Genomic DNA, 19,670 nt, shown 5'->3' on the forward strand with positions numbered 1-19,670 from the left:
AGATCTTGTTCATGAGCCCTTTGGCGTGCTCGGAGTTCCCTAACTTCGACTCGGGATGCCGCTACCTGTTGCTGTAGAGCCTCATTGGTCCTGCTCATCCAATCCATAGCTTCTTCCAGTTGGCGGGTACGAACAGTGTTAAGGTTAGAGTTGGCATCAACTTCTACAACTCTGCCAATGGCTGCTTGACCTTGCTCGACGTTCCTGGCAATCCTACGGACCATGATGGGCAAGACTCGATCCGCCGAACCTCCTTCTATTATGTTATAGAAGCTTTGGTCTCCGTTGAAAGGTAAAGGCTGACCCTGCTCATCGCTCCATCGGTTCAAAGTTATTGCCCACATGGGAGTGGGACCTCGAAATGCTGGGCGGGGGTTAGGGTTCGGAGCTACTGGGAGCAGGTTGCTGACTTCTGGTTCGGAATCGGAGCTATCCGGAAAGCCTTCTTCACGGTGATCATCCAAAGGGATCGGGTGATCATCTTCTGACTCTTCCTCGAGCCATCCTCCAATGCCTTGATTTGGATAGTACGGGTCGCCGGGATGGTGGAAGCCAGCCATGCTATCTACACAAGAATGGGGAAAGGAAGGTTAATATACGTACTAATCTAGGATACTTATAAGATGATCATTATTAGCCGACCCAATACTTGCATAGTGCATACCAATTACATGAAATCGAAGCAAGATAGACCTTCGAATAAGTGACCCTAACTCTAAATCTACAATCAAACAAGAACATAAAATGAAGCAAAGGTCACAGATTCTATGTCTATAGTGCCTTAGACACATGTAACTGTGGTGTATCCAGTTAGCAACTATTGCCCTACTAATAACGACCCTTTTAGTTGTCACGTATGTAGTTAATAGAATGCAGAATACTCCTATAGTATTCTTCTTCTAACGCTCTTCTGGTAGTGTTGGTAAGATTTTAGACTTGTTGCAACATCACAATCACTCTTGGGCACATGCTAGTCACTCCTAGGGAAATGTAGTTGATCGGGCTACATCCACCCAGATGTTACTATATGTCTCTAAGCCCAATTGTGCTGTTCAACAACCTTAATACTTTTGTTCTGTTCTAGTATGATAACGATCCCTTGTATTAATGGATGTGTATATATATACTTAGTTAAATATTTTAGTATTTAAAAGTACATATTCTTGGTCAGTGTGTTTTAGTCCCGAAGTGTTTATAGTTCGTATATCTTTTATGGGTTGATATACTTGATTCACTATAAACAATGCTCTGATACCAATCTGTCACACCTCAAAACCTTGAACAGCGGAATACGTTCTGGGGTGGAAGACGTCATGTACAGTATCATAACAATGCATAATAGTAAAAAAAAACAAGCAACAACATCCATTGCATTAATATAGTAATTTTAATACAAGCATGTTCTGTACAATTTGTTAGACACCAAAAGTATAATAAAAAATAAAGAGGAGTCTTGTATGCGCTCCGTCTTCGCAAAAACAACATATGTACCTGTCTATTGCCGACCTGAGAATACAAGTTATTTTGAAAACGAGTATCAGCATAAAGCTGGTGAGTTCATAAGAATTTAGTGTCATTGCTTGTATAAGAGTGTTTACAATCGTGTAACATGAAAGTTGTTATCATGTTTGAAAATAGTCTGAATCTCTAGAAAATCCTATATTTTCTATTAAATGTAGTCTTCTGCCAAGACTTGGTTGCTTGTAGGTTCGATCCTTTGAGTATGTAAAAGTTTTTCCCAATTAGACTCTTAATCATTATAAAAATATAGTTTGGACTTCGTTTGAACAACATAAATGGGAAAAATAATGTATTATTCCAGCAGTGTTCCTGCTGACTGGATGGTAATTAACCGCATACTCTAGGTAGTTGTATGTATTTAATACACCTCGGGGAGTCTACTTTACCTTTAATTCATAATTTGTTAATTTAGGGTTCTGAATGTGAATTTGTATGTAACCAGGCAGATAGGCGATTGAATGTATCATGACCCTCCAGGTCATATGTAGTGTGGTAGCATGTTATCATCCCTGGGCCTAGTCGGCTCGGACTGTAGCTAGCAGTCGGGATGTGTGAGTCTCCACCCTATATAGATCTATACACGTAGAGCCCGCTCTCCCTCCAGGCGACGAAGTTTACACGCTGAAAGTATAGTAAAGTGCCGTATGGATAAATAGTGTATCACATTCTGTTTTAGTATGTTGTCTTGTATTAGTGTATAGTGTGCTTCTCGGTACCATGTATTTAATGTTCTTTTGTATAGTACATAGTATTCTTCTTGTGTAGGACTTAACATGTAGAGACTCATAATAGTACTAACCGTGGTAAGTATCATAGTAATGGTAGGGAGGAGTGGTAAACCTTAACTATACCTATTATAGTTAACCGGTATGTTGCAGTCATTCTTGGATACTCATAAGTATTGAACTGAGTGAAGGCATTCATATCCCACACAAATACATAAAATATATAACTAAGAATTCAACGATAGTCGGACAGATAACAATATACCCTAAGACCCCAATCAAACAAGAACAGGAAATAAGGCAAGCTATCATTCCTAAGTCCTTCAAGTCTTACTTATATAATGTATTGATGAGGATATATTTTAGAAACTTAAGAAGTTTAAAAAGAGTTTGAAAATAGTTTTTATAACAAATTAACATGAAAATGAGTTTGATAAACATTGAAAACAGTTTTGATGGCAAAACGGTTAAAAGTATAGAAATCCTTTATGATTGTAACCTACAAATCACATGTTATTGATACTATAAATTTTGGGATTCAACTTGTATTCCCACCCCCCCCCCCCCATAAAAACATTTATAATCATTTGAAAGGTTAATTAAGGGGTATGAACTCACCTGCAGCGAGTGGAGTGGATGGAATGTCGGGTAGGATGCTAGGTGTCAATTGAGGACTTGAACACGCCCACGGATCCTATGTAACATATAGAGGCACATGATGGGTCTAATTAGTCTTTTATCACTAATTTACTAAGTAATGGCCCTTTAGTGCATGAAAACACTTTGTTACAAGTGCAAGGAATGCTAGGGGTTGCTTCTAAAGTGTGTATGGCCTTGCTATGGAGTTTACTCCTTGGGAGTTTACGGTTGTAAACACTAGGGTTTACGGTCGTAAACCCTTGGGCACAACATTTCCTTTGTATTTTGTGGTCCTAGGCTCATTCATACAAGTTTCTAGTCCTTTAAACATGCTAAGGAAGGAGTTAGGGACACCAAAACACCCTTTTTGGTGTTTACGGTTCATGAATATTCATGGACCGTAAACTCATGTTTAATCCCTTAAAGGCATGATTTTGGGTTTCTAATTTCATGCAAGCAAGTTTCTAAGTCCTAGATAAGCATTAGAAAGGTTTTGGAGGGATTTTGGGGCTTCAAAACCCTCTTTTAGGAGTTTACGGTTTTAGGAGGTGTTCCCCAACCGTAAACATTAGTTTTTAAAGTATTTTGGGTGGTTAAATCCCAAATTTGCATGAACACAAAGCAAAACAACAAACTAGGAAGGATTACTTACGGTTTTGGAGCTTGAATGAGGTGTTTCTTGGCTAAACCCACTTGTAGAGAGAGAGAGAGAGTGGAGAGAGAAAGCTTCTAGGAGTGAGAAAAGGTTCAAGTGAAAGCCACTCAACCCTTATATAGGGCTTGAGTTGGCGGCCAGGTGGGGATCCACCCCATACCGACGTTAAAAGGAGTTTAAAATTTTACCCGATTAAATGGTTGTAACTAAAAACTTTTCCAAATAAATTGGAGTGTGTTTCACGAGTTTTTATTTATTTCATCACGACACTGATAAAATAAAATAAAACATTAATTGATTTGTCTAACCCAAATGTTAACGGAGATTTTAATAATAATAATAATTATATTTTATTAACGGAAATAGGTTACAGAGACGGAATAAATTTCATGTTGCCACAAATTCTATGTATGGAAATGTTATAGCAAAAGACTTGTCAAGTATCATGTCTTTATGTAAGATATTATGAATCGTATCCCATATATTTCGGATATAGGATCGATTGCATATGCCATAATATTCTTGTGTTCTAATTTTCCAAATGCCTAAAACATTAAGAGGGAAAGAGGAATAGAACCAGATATGACTAAAATGGTTAAACAACTATCAATGACGATCTATGGTTCGCCAAGGATTGGTCACTTATGGGCAGTTGGAAGTATAGTAATGAATGGACTGTATTGACATTATTATTAATACACAGGCTTCTATTAATAATGAGTTATCATATGGAAAATATGGAAATGTTTCCATAATGGGAGTTGGATATTAAAAAATCTATGTATAAGTTAGAAACTTTTATACCAGAACGATGTTCAAAGAAATGTATTTTAAAATTTAGACTTTGCTTCCATGGAATTGTTCTTGTGACAATCTCCGAAGGAATACTTTGTAATATCATTGGCAAAGTCTTTGTGACTTCTGTACCTCGACATTACGAAAGGAACCATTGCATAATAGTTTAGAATCTGACGCATTCTAATAGTGGCAAGAATTCGGCATTCTTACACTTGTGATAAAGATTTGGAGTTGTGAAATGAGTTTCATTGAAGATGTATAGTAAATTGATCTATTTCACAAATAAAGGACCATAGGTAAATATAGTGTGCATGCTTAGAGCATGGGATAACTATTGTTTTAATTCAAATATAAAGTTGATAAATTGAAACATTATACAATAAATAATGTGTAATCAATATGGTGATTAAATAAAAGGTGTTTTATTTATATTCAAAAGTTTTGAGACCATATTGGATATGATTAGTCTTATGTTTAAATTTGCATGTTTTGACTTCCCGAATAATAAGATTATTCAAACTATCCATAGTTGATTATACTTTGGAAGTAGGTTATGAAAGTAGACTGTCATGAATGGGTTTTGTAAGATTGTCTAAGGTGTTAGACATAGCAAAAGGTTGCTACAAAATTCATGAGTGCTCTTGAAATAAGATTTGAGTACTGGACTAGACCCGCGCTCATGTGAATCAATTCATGGATTTTATCACGAGTAATTGTGAGATGATAATATCTTATATTCTTCAAACTAAGAGATATTAGTTGCAGTTTACAAGTTAGTTGCACATTGATGACGTGTAAACGCACCAATAACTTGGTGTTCTAAAACATATCATTGTGTGTGATTTGATGAGTGAATAGAGCAAGCATATAAGTCAAAATTTATCCATTCCTTTTACCCTTAGAGGGATAAAAGCGATATTTATGGGCCCCTCGATGATTTTGTGATGACAACCTTAAGTGCTTAGCTGAGCCTAGACTGATTTGATTTGTTCAATTAGTCGGTTGTCATAAATCTGAAATCGAGAAACAACACATTGACAAAGAGAATGATTATAATCCATGTCTCATGTCCATACAATATCTAGAATGGAGGAATATATGATCCCTTATCTAATGGACGCCTTACTAATATGATCATAGTTCGACAACGGTCTTTTCAGAGCTACGATTGCTAATTAGATTTTAAGTCGTACTTGCAATAATAGTTATTAGACTTATCCAAGTGGGAGACTGTTGGATTAGGTGTCTAAGCCCATAACTATGATTGGTATGTACTTGACCTGATATAAGCATGGTCCCTTTGGGTTGCAACTCTCTGGAACAATATGATAGGATGGATATTTGAGGAAGAGGTTATATGTGATTTGTTAATATATTATAAGTATAATATATTAATTGATCAATCATATTATTTGATTAGTATTGGTCAAGACTTTTTGGAATTAGTTTAGTGATCAAAAGAGACTAATTAAATTAACGGGGACTGATTATCTAAATCAGTGATACATATGGTTTAGGCTATTGATCCATGATTGACTAAATTTATGTGAAATTCCATGAATTGTTTATCCATGTGTGTTATGGATCATAAGCCTAAGTTTATGGATTAGGGTATACAAATGACCCTTGGAATTGTACACTATATATATGTAGCCCCTAAGCCAAAAATTGTGCACTAGTGATTCTAAGAAGCATATAGACGATTTTTGTGTCTCCAAACCTCTCTCTCAAGTTCCTCCTTTTGTTCTTGGTTTATTGTAAGACATTTGAGGCATCACACTTAACGTGCTAGGTTCTTGAAAGGCCATAATCAACAAGCTAAAATAAGAGGTAATCTTCTAACTAGTTTTTATGTTTTAATTACCAATATTGTATGCTAGTTGTAGGCTTCATGCTTTGGCTAATTTTTGTTGCATGTATAGCCAGAGAAAACTTTTTCCAAGACAAAAATTTCATTTTTGATTAAGCAACTTATAAAATAGTCTACCCAAAAACATAATCAATATCATATCAAACCATAAAACATAACAACATGTCTCCAAAATCATATCGTCGGATGGTAATAAAATCAGAGTACAATCCCAAGAAACATGTAGTGCGGAAATCTGGTGTGTGTGTGATGTGTAGCTACCACACCGGCTCCTTCCCCTTCACTGAAGAGGTACCTGAAACAAAATTGAGAACCGACTCCTTCCCCTTCCATGAACACGGCAGGAGCATTGGTGAACCCGAAGGGCATCACCACAAACTCGTAGTGGCCATAGCGAGTCCAGAAAGTAGTCTTCTTTATATCCTCATCTCTGACCCTCATTTGATGGTAGCCTGACCGTAAGCCAATCTTTGAGAAACAAGATGCTCCCTGAAGCTGGTCGAAAAAGTCATCTATCCTCGGGAGTAGGTAATGATTCTTCACCGTCACCTTGTTCAGCTCCTGGTAATCTATTCTCATGCGATGTGACCTGTCCTTCTTCTTGACAAACAGGATCGGGGTTCCCCAACGAGAACTACCCGTCCTGATAATCCCTTGTCTAGCAGCTCCTGCAGCTGCGTAGACAACTCCTGCATCTCGGGAGGAGCCAACCGATATGTTCCTTGGCTATCGAAGCTGCACCAGGGACTAGGTCGATCCTGAGGTCCACCTGTCGTTCTGGAGGTATCCCAGGCAGCTCCTCTGGGAATACATTTGTGTATTCTCGCACCGCCGGTACATCGCTCACAGACATCTTACCCACCTCCCGGGTATCCATAACATAGGTGACGTACCCAGCGCAACCCTGCTAAAGGTTGCACCTAGCCCTCGTTGCTGAACATAAGGTTAGTCCGCGCTGTGGCCTCTCACCCTGAATCACCAGCTCTCCCCCACTTAGGGTCTTGATCTGAACCAAATGTTGTGCGCAGTCGATCACTGCCCCGTTGGGGCTCAACCAATCCATGTCTATAATGACCTTGTTCCATGCAACAGAATATGAACCAGGTAGACAAAGTAGCGCCCCTCGTACAGCCTCATAACATAATCTCTAAAAATCGCTAATTCTCATACTAATCGGTCGTCTGCAATCTCGACCTCTTGAAGTCAATCCAACATGCCCGAAGACTCAGGGTGTTGGGTTTTGATCATTCTAACACTCCTATGGTGTACATGCAACCCTATAAACCTTGGATCTATGTTTTATCTGTTATACATGCAAATAAGAACTTTCCAAGGCTTTAATCCTAAATAGAATACTATGAGGCAACTATACTACAAAGACTAGTTAGATGACAAACCTTTTGGTGTAGCTTGATGACTTCAAGCTTTAAGAGCTTAGCCCCAATAGTGTGGAAGCCTCAAGTGGAATCACAAATGACCAAAACACCTTGGAAGGCTTTGAGAATAAGAATATTTTGGTTCTCTTAAGTGAAACCGGCTAGCCCTCTTAGTGTACCCACACTAGTGCCAATTTCACCAACCAAGAACATATTTATATAGTGTGGAAACTAGGGTTAAACCCATGACCTTTCATTTCATATGATCCATGGGTTAAACACTCCATGGACTATCCATGAAAGCTTAGCCCAACCTAAATGAACTTGTCCCATGACACACATATATCTAAGAGTCCATATTTAAGTAGTTCATTTTGATCACTTAATTAATTCTAAATTAATTCTTGATCAATACTAATTAAAATAATATGATTCCATATTAATATATTAGAACTTATAATATATTAATATACTATTCTTAAAAGATTATCCATATAAATTGTGCCGGTGAAGTGCAACCCAAATGGACCATACCGGGTCGGGTCAAGTACATACCAAATATAGTTATGGAGTTAGACATTAATCCAATAGTCTCCCACTTGGATAAGTCTAAAACTATTATTGAGTATGACTTCAAAACCTAACTGGCAATCGTAGCTCTTAAAGCCGTTGTCGAACACTGATCTTTGTCAATGAATTGTCCATTAGATAAGGGATCATATATTCCTCCATTCTAGATATCATATGGACTAAGACATGGATTATAATCATTCTCTCTATCCATTTGTTGTTTCCCGATTTCCGATTCATGACAACTGACTGATTGAACAAATCAAATCAGTCCTGGCTTGGCCAAGCACTCACATGTGTCATCATTAAATCATCGAGGGGCCCACATATATCGCTTTTATCCCGAAGGTAAAAGGAATGGATAAACATCGACTCATGTGGCTTGTTCTGCTACTTGTTGAATCATACACAAAGGCACGTTTTATAACATCGAGTTACCAATGCGTTTTCATGCAATCAATGTACTATCAACTCATAGTAACAACTCATATCTCTAGGTTTGAAGAATATAAGATATTATCGTCTCACGATCACTCGTGACAAAATCCATAAAGTGATTCAACGCGGGTTGAATCCAATACTCAGAACTTATGAGCACTCATGAGTGTTGTAGCACAACTTTGTCCACCAACTTGGACCTCTACATGCCAACCCATGACATTCTTGATTCATATCTACTTCCAACATATGACCGACTTGTGGATGGTTTGAATAACTTAGTCATTTCGGAAGAATAACCTTGTTATTATGGAATTCAAAACACGCAAAATGAAACACAAGAATAAATGAATATAATATGGTATCAAAACCTATGAATATAAATAAAACACTTTCTATTTATCACCATACTGATTACTCATTATTCATTGTTTCGATTTTATCAACTTTATACTTGAATTAAAACACTAGGTGTCCCATGCTCCAAGCATGTACACTATGTTTTCTAAACAATAGCTTTGCCATACACCAAGTATGAACTCTATGTTTGTCTATGATCCTTTTCTTTGTCAACTTAGATCAATTGAACATAATTTCAATGATTCTCTTTTCACACTCCCAATTCCTTTTCTTTAAATGTAAGAATTCCAAATTCCTATCATTTATCGAAATCTGTTTAGATTTTAAACATATATGCACTGTTCCTCTTGTAATGACTATGCACAAAGCCACAAAGGCTTGGTAACAATCATTACAGAGTATTCCAATGGAGAAGAATTCCATGCAAACGATGTCTCAAATTCAAAGCGCATTGCTTTGAACATGCTTCTTGCATTAAGTTTCTTTAACCTTACACATATTGCTTCCACCTATGAAGACAACTCTATATTCCCATTTTGACTATCACTTCTGAACAAGAGTTGCCTCTTTTCAGACTCTGTCAATATGGTCCTTCCAATATTAACAATATACTTCCAACTGTCCTTGAGCAACCAATCTTTGGTAAGCCTTAGATTGTCCTCGACAATTGCTTAATCACTTTAGTCATATACAACTCTAGACATTTTCCTCCTTAATGCCCCAAGGCATTTGGAAAATTCAGAAATGATAAATATTATAGCACATGTAATCGATCTTGTACCCAAAGTAAATGGGACACGATTCATGATGTTTCACATAAAGACATGGTTCTAGACCAGCCTTTTGCCATAATAATTTTTGTTTGCCATATTCTCAAAATTTGACTATGAAATGGTATGTCATAATCATAATTAAATTTTGAGAACGCAATATATAGAATTTTCTTAAGTTGAACCAATCCAACATGAAATTCATATATATATATATATATATATATATATATATATATATATATATACACACACACACACACACACATATATATATATATATATATATATATATATATATATATATATATATATATATATTGTTGACTAAAGGTGATTAAAATCGCAATATAAGCTCTTTAGAATGATTATAAACTCAATCTAAGCTTTTTAGAATTGAAATGAAGTATCATTTTGTCTCCCTTAATTATAGCAAAAGAATTTTTTCCAACGAATTGAAACTGTTGTTTTCTATAATTAACATTGCTAACTTGCAATACTTTACATAATTATCATGCTCCCACTAACATGATGATTATTAGCAGAACACTTACGCTGCCACTAGCTTTGACAAGTACTCAGAAATCAGCTGAACTTCTAGAAAAACAATACTTTATTGACTTTCTTACCAAAGTTCAGACTTCTGATACTAGATTGCTTTGATAAAACTTTATCAAAATCACACACCTTATCTTAGACAGCTCACAGGTGTGTCTAAACAATTTTAAGAACTATGAAAAGGGATGTCATAATCATAGTTTCGATTGTTTAGACCTTTGCCACTTCTCGCAAGTCGATGTTTGTGTTCCGGTTAACTACACATGCTCCACTAATGATTTTTGAGAATGCAAATATCACAATTGCTATCTAGCTAAAATTTACTTAGTGAAATTGTTTCATCACCATCATTTTCATGAATCGAAGATAAACCTTATGACACTTGGATTTAATGGTATATGTGTTCTTATCCACGTGAATTTGTCAAACCATAATCACAAGACTAGGTTAGTGATAAATCCTAGCTCATATGGATTGAACTTGTGCAATCTTAACTTCTTGCAACCTGGTAGCTCAAGGGCCTGCCATTGCTTCCAAGTAGCTATGCAAGCAGTTGAGAACATGTAGAACTCAAATCTATAGCCACCTTAATTGGAATGGGCACAGAAATGTCAGCACGATAGGTTATAAACCTCTAGTTGTGTGCTAGTGATGAAATACAGGTTTTATTCTTGATTACTTCTTGAGACCCTTTCAGGATCTTTTAGACTCTCACTATCTCCTTGACATATAAGACTATCTTTCCAAATATTCAAGAGATAGTTCGGATTCTTTATCAAGACAAACTCTTCACACAATTGGCCTAAGTTGGTCGTTTGTTTTATCCAAAACATCACAACTTACCAATTTCAAATGTACAAGAGTAGGAAATTTTTATTCTTACAATTGACAAGTGTTTTAAACCTTTCTTTAAGATATGTCACTCAACTTACAGTCTTGGAGTATGACTCTAAGACTTTTTTTTGGAACGAAGTATGAATCATCTTCTTGATTTAACCATTTCAACAATTCATAACTCCTCTTCTTAACTATCAGAATGCACTTAGAGGATGAATTGTGATAAGGTCTCAAAATCTTTAAGATGATCTTAAAACATGATACTAAAGTACTCTCCCATCTTTTCAGATTTGAGAAACCTTTTATCCTTCTGCCTAATTTGATTCTTCTTATTCGTTCTGTCACACATTGAAACTGTTCCAATGTCTCAGAATTATACTTAAGCTTGTAAGTATAATCATATTTACTAAACCTTAGTAAATCATGACGAATAGTCTTATCCATCTTTTGTGGTGGACTTTGAAAAGTGCACAAGAAAGTGTACTTGATCCCTTAATCCTTCTCTTGAGTCACATATACATGTGACCATGGAACTAGTCTTAATTTTCCAAAGTTGAAAATTCTCATACATCACACTAAACACCTTGTATGATTCAAAGTTTTGGTCCAATTTAAACTTGGGTGATAAGGATCTTTCCTTATTTGGTAAGTTTACACACTACCACAGATGAAAGAATCAAATTCATATTTCCAAGATTGCTATAAACATACAAACATCAAGTTTTCATGAATGCGATTGTAAGGAGATATAATATAAAGTAAATTTTTTTTTTTATTTATCAAAATGCAGAAAAACTTTTTCCTTAAAATACAACTTGAAATGAAAACTATGATATTACATGTTTCCTAGCAATCTATCATAACTCCTAAGATTAGCTCAAGAATCCGATCAGATTCAACATACTCTTTCTTTAAGTTTCCTGCACTTTTCCTTTGATTCTTAAAACATCAACATGTGACCCAGTCACATCATGTAATAAGAATCTCAGAATAGAAACTTAATCGAGTTAGATTGTGGACTTTACCTGAAGTAGAGTTAAACTTATTGACTTTACCAGCCTTATGATCTTTCAGGTAAATTTGGCAGCTTCGCAACTAATGCCCTTTCCTTTTGGCATTTTAACAAATGGATCCTTTGGTAATGGTACATGGGACTATTACAGACTTAGTTTTTCTCTTTACCATTTGGTCAACCGAGTTAACTATGGCCGATCCCTTTCCATTAGGAAGAGAATGCTTTTTCTGGATTTCCAGTGTCTTCATTGTCAATGTCCATAAAGTTTTGGGAATTCAATCTTCTAATCAAATTTGCTTTGCTAGCCTTCCAAATCATTGTTGATTTAGCAGCACCAAGCAAATAGATAAGATCATTAAGGGTCTTGTCATAGTCTGTTTCATAGGAATCCCAAAGGAACTCACTATGTGACTTAGAAAGTCATTGAACCACTAAGTTTCTCAAGACATTGTCACCCAACTCTCCGACTTGTCAATATGTGACTTCATCTCCAAGATACGACCACACATAGACCTTGCTTGCCAATAGGGTTTGAGTGACCTTGAACTTGTGGGTAAAGGAGAATAATTGGAGGAGGTGGAGGAGGTGAACATCCAAGAGATTTCAGAAGATCATAGATGTTTGAACTAGACATCTTTTAGGAGATATTCAAGATAGTTGATTTAAAGTCCTTAATATAACACCCAATTTGAAATATTAAGGCTAGGACCCAACAAACTATTTTATAACTTGGAAGAGGGATGTTGTAATCCAAGCAATAAAATACTTGAAGGTAGGTGAATGACGATTCACCAATTTCCACCAAGATAAACGAAATTTATTATTAGGTGTTAATTGGTTTTGAAACTCCTAGGTCTTTTGAGATTCATTGAACTTTTCAATGGCATGTTTTAATCTCGAGTGTGCTCTTCAGGTTTTGTGATTGGGATGCTGAGGATCACAAAACAAGGTGTGAAGTAACCATGCAAATTACTTGGTACCCTTAACTGTTTACCCCTCAATCGATGTGCCGGTTAACCACACACGCTCCATCGATACTATGATAAACATTAAGTTACCCTTTTCCTACCTTGTTAAATATGAGTTAGTGTGCCGGTTAACCACACATGCTCCACTAAACGACTTAAACAAAGTGTAAAGTGTAATTTCATGGATTAGCACCTTATTCACATTTTCCTAAGTAACTAAGATTGGGTATTTATAAAAGGTTTAGTAACTTAGTATTTATCATTAATACTTTTAATGAAGGGAGAATTTATAGTCTTTTTCCTACCCATTCAGCTAACGTCCCTCCACTAGTCAAGGAAGCGGTGGGTGAGAGTGGACACCCATTAAACTGCCATTTTATAGGCAGTAACCTTAAACCCCCCTTATAGACTGGCTTCGTGAATGAGGCCTACTAACGTTAAGACTGACTTTACTGTTATATATATATATATATATATATATATATATATATATATATATATATATATATATATATGTATGTATATATATATATATATATATATATATATATATATATATTATTAACTTATAATATTATAAAGTATAGGGGTTGAATTTTAACTTTTAAAATTCTAAGGGCTAACTAGGAATTAAAGTATTCATAAGTGAAAACTTTTCCAATTCCAAAACTTGAGGGCAAGTTTTGAAACTATTCAAAACTAATTAATTCCATACCTTATGTGTTTAAAGTAGTTTAAATTAAAAACTCTTCAAGTTCCATAACTTGAGGACAAGTTGTGGAAGACTTTAAACTAATAAAAGAATGTAACTTTTCTTTATTTTGTAACTTATGGAATTAATTAAGGTTACACATTTTATTTCTTAATGAAGTGACTCTTGAGCCTCCATAACTTGAGGACAAGTTATGGAGTCATAAAACCATTTAATGAGAACAAGACTCTTCATTTTGTAACCTTTGCCATTTTTTATGAGTTTTAAGAAACTTAAATGTGACCTTTCATTTAACTTGAGGACAAGTTACACAAACACATTTTAGAATAATCTCTTAGATTAATATGGATTGAAAACACATAATCAATTAACTTATCTGTTAATCTAAGCAACTCATATGAACGAAGATAATTCACATCAAACTTTTTCGAGTAATTAGCATAACATTTAAACTAATACAAAACATGAATCTATCGACATATATCTTTGAAATTGGATTAGCAAGAACATTACCACATGAAAAACAAGTTTATAAGGTCAAAAACGACTTAGGGTAATGTTCCTAGTCTAAATCCAGCCAAGAAACCCGAAAATATGATGTCTGGAGGCCAAACTTGTCGCGTTCTTCATGGAACTTGTTGAGTTCATGCTCTAAAACATGAACTCGTCGATTTTTCTACCAGAACTCGTCAAGTTTTAGGCTCTGACAGATTCTTGGCTTCGAAAAATCTATTTGCATCATGTATAAGACAAAGCAAGCCTAGGCTTTGATACCACTATTGGGTTTTGAGCATTCTAACACTCCTATGGTGTACATGCAACCCTATAAACCTTGGATCTATGTTTTCTCTATTATACATGTAAATAAGAACTTTCCAAGGCTTTAATCCTAACTATCATACTATGAGGCAACTATACTAGAAAGACTAGTTAGATGACATACCTTTTGGTGTAGCTTGATGTCTTCAAGCTTTAAGAGCTTAGCCCCAATAATGTGGAAGCCTCAAGTGGAATCACAAATCACCAAAACACCTTGGAAGACTTTGAGAATATGAATACTTTGGTTCTCTCTACTGAAATTGGCTAGCCCTCTTAGTGTACCCACTACTAGAAAAACAGCCTTTTACGACGCTCATTGCGCATCGTAAAACGCTCAGACGACGCGCAAATGCGCATCAAGGAAGGCCCTGTCATAAAGAGAGACGACACGCATTTACGACGTGCATTTATGACGTGCATTTACGACGCGCGGTTATGAAACGCAATGTGTATCAAAGAAGGCCCTGTCATAAAGGAAGACGACACGCGTTTGCGTGTCATAACCGTTCGACGCGCAGGTTTATGACACGCAATGTGTATCAAGGAAGCCCCTGTCAAGAAAGGCCATGTCATAAATGAAGATGACACACATTTTTGCGTATCATAATTTTAAATGTTAAAAAAAAATATTATTTACGTATTTACTAATTTTCAAATTAAATTTGCATTTAATTTCTCATAACATAAAATAAAATACCATACATAAAAAATACAATCCATTGCATAAAATTTATTGTCATACAAATAAAAAACTTTATTTCATATTCATACATATGATTACATTATTCATTAATAAAAACATATACCTACATCTTCCCCTAAAATGTTTTTACATGATGTTGGCCACTTCATTGATGGATCACCAAGAGGAAAACCAACAACTGCCCTAAAATGTTCCATGATGTGCCCATACTCATGTCCTGTAACTTTAAACATTTAATAAAGTAAAAACCTCCTAAAAATAGAACTACACAAGAAACAACACATCATAGTGAGAAATTACTAACATGACTGGAAGAAGTATACTATAAATTTGTTTTATCAAGAGTGGCATGGATGATCAGGTGCTACAAAGTTTGTCCAAGCTGCCAAACAAATACTGCATCAAACCAAAACATACATACACTATAAATTTAATTACCATACAAATCATATTCATACATACGAGTTTGTTTTACCTTTTTTTGCCTCATGTATTTATTTTTTTTATTCTTATTAGCCATGGAGTGTTGGTGTTTTCTTTTCTCTCGTGCAATCAACCCTTTGTTTTACTTTGAAAAATTTACAATTTCCCTACAAGTTGACTCTGCATCAAACAGAAAAAAGTAAGTCAATATATCAATAGTCAATGGTCAATACCAACTACAAGTTTTTACTGAAGTAACCTAACACCATAAATACTTTGGTTTAATGAGCAGGAACATGTTTAATGAAGGTACATTGTTATTGTAGATAATAAATAATAGAAATAACATACCAGTCCAGGACAAACCATCAATCTCAAAGTGTTGAACAGATTTGCCATTTCTCCTAATGACATTGGTCTCACACCTCTTACCTGTATAAATTTGTTCAACATGTACAACCAAAAACAAATTAAATATTTAAAAAGTTAAAAAAAATTAAAATTATATTAAATACCACTACAACTATAAAATAACAATTGAGTTCCAAACTTGTAGGAGAAGTCAAGAACAACAAGATCTCTAAACAATTTAAAAAAAAACAATTTAATAAAACATTTAAATTAAAAAAAAAACAGTGCTTGTACTAAATCAAGTGGACCCGTATTTTTGTTTCCCAAAAGTAATACAAGTCTACCCTGGTGATTTCTCCATTTTGCTTTAATACAAATCTGCAATAACAATATTAATAATATTAAATATTAATTATCTTTAATGAACTGTTGTATAATTAAAAAACACATATAAATTACCTGAACGTAATGATCTTCATATAGAAACCCACTATCTTTGAGACATAAAGCATGAAATCTTTCTGCAATATCTCCTATTGGCTGTGAAAGATTAATAAAAAAAAATAAGATAAATGATAATTAAAAAATTAAAAATCAATAAAGATTTTTTTAAAGGGAGAAAGAGACATTATTTCTCTTTATAAATTGCATCTAGTTAAAAATGCAATGATATCAGAACTACTAATTAATAAATTATTAGCAGCCAACCTACTACATGCGAACACCAGGATATTCAGAAACCAGATGGGACTGGCAAAATAACTTTTTATTAAAATATAAATATGAGGTCAAAATGGACATTTTCATAAAATTAATGAAATGTCTATTTACTTGGACAGTTCATGGCCAAAAAACGTTAAGAAACGGTAAATATGAATGAAAAATGCAAGAAGACTCCTTTTTTGAACCATATCCAAAAATGATATAACAGAGAGGGTTAAAATGGTAAATTTAAGAGTTAATTTAGAGATAGCTTACCCAAATAAGCTGCTTTCGGATATTTGTGCCAATTTCAATTTGATTCATAGATGATACCAGTGCCTTAATGTACCTCCCAAGAGCTATAGAAACAAGATATTTAAGGCACAATCAGAATTGCATTTGTATGTAAGAAGCTAATGATTAACTTTAAGAATAAGATTATAGATAGAAATATGTAGTCATCATTGAGATGAAAAAAAAGAAATCAAACTAAATATCAAATCAATACATACTATTATCATACCTCTTGATGTTATTTGAACTCTTCCTAAAAACTAACCAAGAATCAAGTTTATGATTTTGTCCCCTAAGTTAGATATAAATTATGATAAACTCAAAATAAGTCAAAAAAGTGGGAAAAAAACAAACAAATAAATAAATGTACAACTTGCTCAAAGCTACTTACATCAACACTATTACATCTTTATTCTTTCCTTCTAGTTCATCATCAAATTCTTCCCTAAAGCGTATCTTTAACCCCTCAGCTCCTTCAGCAACAAAGCATGATTCCGGAATGATTGAACAGAGTGTTGTACATGTATTGTGGTTTCACTTGTAGTCAGTTGTTGGGTCACTGGAAAAACGTGAATTAGACTCAAAAGGGTCTTTGCCACATGATAAGTCTTGTTCATCCAAGACTTGTCCATATGCTATGATAAAAGAAAAAATCATGAAGAGAGTATAATTGTATAATGACAGTGATAAAATTTTAGAAAAATCAAGTTGGATCGTTAAATTGAGCAATAAGTTAATCTAAACTTTGTATATGAGATCAAAACTGAAATGTACTACTAACTTATAGATCTATTAAAGATAAACTGGCATGCCAAATAGTCTAAAGTAGAATCTGGAAGTTGTGAGGTTTAGTAACTCTTTTATGTTATATATATAATTACTTATTGAGGCCATCACAGATTTCAGGACTATTAAATAAAGAAAGATTACTTACAACATATTTATCTGTGTGCAGGCCTTGGAGAGGGAGGAAATCATGAAAAATATCAAGAACTTATAGAGCTAGAAGAGATAATCTCCCTGTGATTCCAATTTCATTCCACTATGTTGCAATTTCATTTCCATTGCCTTCCCCTGATGGCAAATCCTCATAGGCACTAGTTTCTTGGTTACATGAACACCTGGAAAATACAAAACACAAACACATTACTTTATATATAACCACATTTTATATCCAAATCAAAATCAGTATAATTTAAATAATACTAAATCAGGTTGAAAATAGTGACCACATTATATAATTTATTACCACTGTACAGATGTTGCACTGCAATACAGTCCTGAAGATGGGTCCTAATAATATCCTAAACTGCTGCTGTAGTAGTAACTGTAAAAAAAATTAAATAATAAAAATATAGAAACAATAAGATGTTGTTTCTTTTTGACTAAATATAAATCTGAATGGAAAAAAAAGAGATGCATACCTTGAGGACTCATCAAATACACAATCGTTTTCTATAGATCCAATGCCCGCAAGTGAAAACCGAACTAAGGGGCAATATTGTAATAAACCATCTGAATGAAAAAAACGAAAAAACTACATGTTTGCTTACCAGCTGATGGATCAACAGTAGATTTGTCATCATATTCAGCAAACATGTCAAAGGAATCATCCTCATTGTTTACAGTATTATATGTAGAAGGTATTCCATTGAGACTGGAATCACTCATTCTAGAGGAATTAGGTTGCTTGTTTCCTGAACTAGAAGAGGTCCCTTCCCCTCTAGCACATGCTAGGCTCTCAAATCCCTCTGAAAAATATAAAAAAAAACTCAAAGTTTCACTAATAACATTCCCAATAATTAAGAATATAAGAAATACTATATTATTGATATTAAATCATTTCATTATTAAACTTATAAAGAAATGCTAATTACCTGCTTCCCTCTGAAAGACCTCCTGTTTTTCATCATACACATCTGTAGAAATATTTATGACATAAATCAGAATGTTGACAAATTTATAATAAATATAAAGAAAAATGTTGAAAGAAGATTATCTCAACTGTAGTCACCATCCTCCATCAGCTTCATGGCATCTTCAGTTAGTTGATCAAACACAATTTTTGTTTCAGTTGACATCTTTTGCTTTCTATTAGAACTTCCTTTCAGCCTTCTTAAAGCTTGCAACACCTGAAAAGAATATTATACTTATTATTTTCATCAATCAGTTTGAAAAATAATAAAAGAGAATTGAACAATTTGACATAACAAGAAACTTACTGTCTCCCCAGGTTGAAGCACATCAGCAATTCATCTCTTGATATGAGACATCCTAAACACATACGAGAAAAATGAATTCATAGAGTTCACAGAAAAAAAAAGTAGATAGAAACAATACATCGAAAAACTTTGTTTATGCCCTTGAATTTCTAGGCATCTGAATCTTTCTTTCTAGGTTTTGTCTTCAACATTGAAAGTCTCGGGTCAATAGAAACAATAGAAAACCTAGATTTTATGTGCTATCGACAGAGAAGAAGCGTCTGGACTCTAAGGGGAGGGGTTTCATTTAAAATCACGATGGTTTTTGAGGATTCTTATTCAAAAGCTTGAAATTTCTCTTCAAG

The 19,670-nt window shown here is 34.5% G+C and overlaps 1 long non-coding RNA gene across 1 annotated transcript; it reads right to left on the reverse strand.

The window, feature by feature from the left end:
* Positions 1–18,842: 18,842 nt before the first annotated feature.
* LOC145100422 (uncharacterized) lies at positions 18,843–19,230 on the reverse strand. The gene is made up of 3 exons (XR_013705033.1): positions 19,110–19,230; positions 18,982–19,023; positions 18,843–18,855 (listed from the first exon to the last, which is right to left on the reverse strand). It is a non-coding gene; the product is annotated as an uncharacterized LOC145100422 (long non-coding RNA).
* Between the last annotated feature and the right edge of the window lie 440 nt (positions 19,231–19,670).

The sequence above is a fragment of the Lactuca serriola genome, chromosome 4, assembly GCF_051521515.1.
Source record: "Lactuca serriola cultivar US96UC23 chromosome 4, Lser_US96UC23_V15, whole genome shotgun sequence".
Taxonomy (NCBI): Eukaryota; Viridiplantae; Streptophyta; class Magnoliopsida; order Asterales; family Asteraceae; genus Lactuca; species Lactuca serriola.